Raw genomic sequence first — 3,077 nt, 5'->3', positions numbered from 1 at the left:
TATTCTGATTTGTTGTTAGTTATTTTCAAAACAAACTGATTCCTCTCTTTAGCACTTTCAGCTTCTTAGTGTGTTTCACATCATTCTCCAAGCCTTTGCTTTTCTGCCTTGCTCTTGGGTTGCAGAGGCAGAAAGGCATCAACTTCTAGATGTTGGCTTCATATCCTTGCTGATTCTCTGGCTGTCTGTTCCTTTTTAGATTTTAGGAATTACATTTCACTCCAAGTTCTCCAAAATTTTATTCAGTTGTTCTTCATTTTTGCTGTGGCTTGGATCTGGAATGTTCCCTATCAACTCCCTGTATTAAAGGATTAGTTCCCATCTTGGTGCTATTAGAAGGTCTTGAGGTAATTGAGGGTGTGTCTTTGAAGAGGACAGTGCATCCCCAACCCATTCTTTCCTGCTTGAGCAAGTTCACTCTGCATTTCCCACTGGGATTGTGCTGCCTCAACACAGGCTCCAAGACATAGGGACTGGTGATCAGTACTCTAAACCCTCCAAAACCATGAGCCCAGGGAGACTGTTCCTCTTCTCTAAGTTATTAATGTCCAGTATGTGTTATGCATCTGGAAGCTAAACCAGTGTATTATTCCTCATTTGTCACTATCATAAGACTCTACAACTATCTTTGTAGCTCAAAGAAAATGTCTTGGGCAACTATTTTATCTATTTTGCACCTTTTCTGATGTCTATTCTTCTGGTTTAAAAACATTTATCGTTCCCTTAAAGGAGTGTGTATCATTTGGGCCCTGCTCCCAATCTATGCTTCTTTTATGCTTCCTGTTGCAGTAAATATTGAAGGGTGGCTTAACCTTTTATCAGGCCCCCGAGGTCTCACTCCGTGGGAGCCACTCTGGTGTGGAACCAAGCACACTGACTCTGTCACATGGTCCGCAAGCCGCCATCTCTACATGATTCCCTCCCCAGGCAGTTCACTCTGTCCACCCTGTCGCATCTGTCCCAGGTGAATATGGCCACCCTGGCATTTTCCTTTGCTCCACCGCCCAATAAAAGCATGACTCCAAAGCCCGGTAGCTTATCAAGCAGATTTATATATTAAATTCTCAATCCACAAACCCTCTACACAATAAGCTTATACCCAATGGACAAAGATGCAAACTACCCTTCTATATGAGATAAAAAGACCCATAGAAACCCTTAAAAATATTCATATCTACCTACTGCCAATTAAGACCACCTGGATCTAGATACTTTTTCTTCAGCTTCATCTTTGGTTCCTCCTCAAATCTCCCTTCTCTCTTCCTCTTCCATTCTCCTAGCTTTTTCTCTGCCTACCTCTCCACTGTCCAATCATGTATCACCTTAACATCGACCCATAGCTTCCATTTGTTATTCTTGCCTCATGCCCTCATGTTTTCTTCCCTCTTAGGAATTTGTACACCATTGTATCTTTTTTTTTTTTTAATTGCAGTTTATACCCTTAATAGCAGTTCTGGATTCTTATTTAGATGTTCTATTTTCTTCTCTTTTATGCCTTCCTTTTCCTGTGTCATAAAAGGAATCTCTCCCTTGTCCTGTGAAGGATTTTGACTTTCTTCCTTGTTAAAGCGCCAGCTTTCAGTTACAGATATGGGGAAATATCCATTCTCAAGACTACTTATATTAGCAACTTACCCGCCTAGTCTACACATTCTCATGGACTTTCACCTAGACTAACTCCAGACCTTAATTTTCCATTACTATTCTCCTGTAACTCCACCTCTTAAGACAACTGAGACCTCTTTATGTGGTACTTAAAGGCTTCAGAGCCTGGAAATTGTTTAAAGGGATCTTCATATCCACTATATTGTTTACCTTTGAGCATATATCAACTAGATTTATATTAATGTGACAAAATACCTAGAATAATCAACTTAATATGAGGAAAGGTTATTTTAACTCATGGTTTCAGAAGGCTCACATAGTCTAAGGTCACATGGCTTTGTTACATAAGATATTGAAGAAGGAGCATGAGACAGAGGAGACCCATTGCTATCACACCTATAAACAGGAAGAACAAGACCAAAGGAGGCAAGGTCACAATACCAGGTCATGTCCCCAGTGGCCTGACTTCCCTCTCCTATGTCCTACCTACAAGCAATTGCAACTTCTCCTAAAGGTACGACATATCAGTGGCCAACACATGGGCCATTGGGAGATGTGGTGGCCCAGGGAGTAGCACTATTTGGAGGTGTAGTCTTATTGGAGTACGTGTGTCACCATGGCATGGGCTTTAAGACCCATGTAGAGCTGCCTGGATGCCGTTCTCCTGTCTGCCTTAGGATGAAGATGTAGAACTCTGATCTCCTCCAGCCCCATGTCTGCCTTGATGCTGCAATGCTCCTACTTTGATGATAATGGACCGAACCTCTGAACTTGTAAGCTAGCTATAGTTAAATGTTGTCCTGTATAAAAGTTGCCTTGGTCATAGTGTATGTTCACAGCAGTAAAGCCCAACCAAGACAGGAGAGATGCATGATCCAAACTCCAGTAGTGTTAGACAATTCTGGTTGCATACGTCTCCTATTTTGAAATTCCCCATTTATTCTCAAGAAGCTCATCTGTCCTACTGGCTTCCCATGATGATAATTGAATACTAGAAGGTGAGCTCATGCCTCCCTTCAGGAGTGAGAACTCTGGCTTCCTCCTGGCATTAGCACCCCTGGACCCAACTTCCCCTATCTTAGCCAGGGATCTCACCTTCTAGTTCCAGTTCTTGGCAGCCTCTTTTATTGCCTGTGGCTTGGTACAGGCAGTAAAGGCAGAATCCTTTCTTGTTAAGCTTCTTGATAGTCTCTTAAGCCATCAAGCAATCACTTTAAGACTCCTTCCATCTCTGCTCACAGTCATCTCAGTGCTTCATAGCCATACCCTGCCCTCAACCGCAAAAAAAGCCCAAGTTATGTGATTCAATAGACCACTACCTTTACTTTGGACAGCATTCTATTTTTGTCCAATTATGTTAGTCTCGCAGAAATTTTGGGTCCCCTAATATTGTGTCTCTTGCTTTCTAACATTTGGGGGCCTTTCAAGGAATCTATTCTTTCATATTTATGTTTGGAGCAGGATTTGGGTGC

Source organism: Micromys minutus (assembly GCF_963924665.1).
Source record: "Micromys minutus genome assembly, chromosome: 17".
NCBI classification, from domain to species: Eukaryota; Metazoa; Chordata; class Mammalia; order Rodentia; family Muridae; genus Micromys; species Micromys minutus.
Note: the sequence above shows the minus strand (reverse complement) of the source record.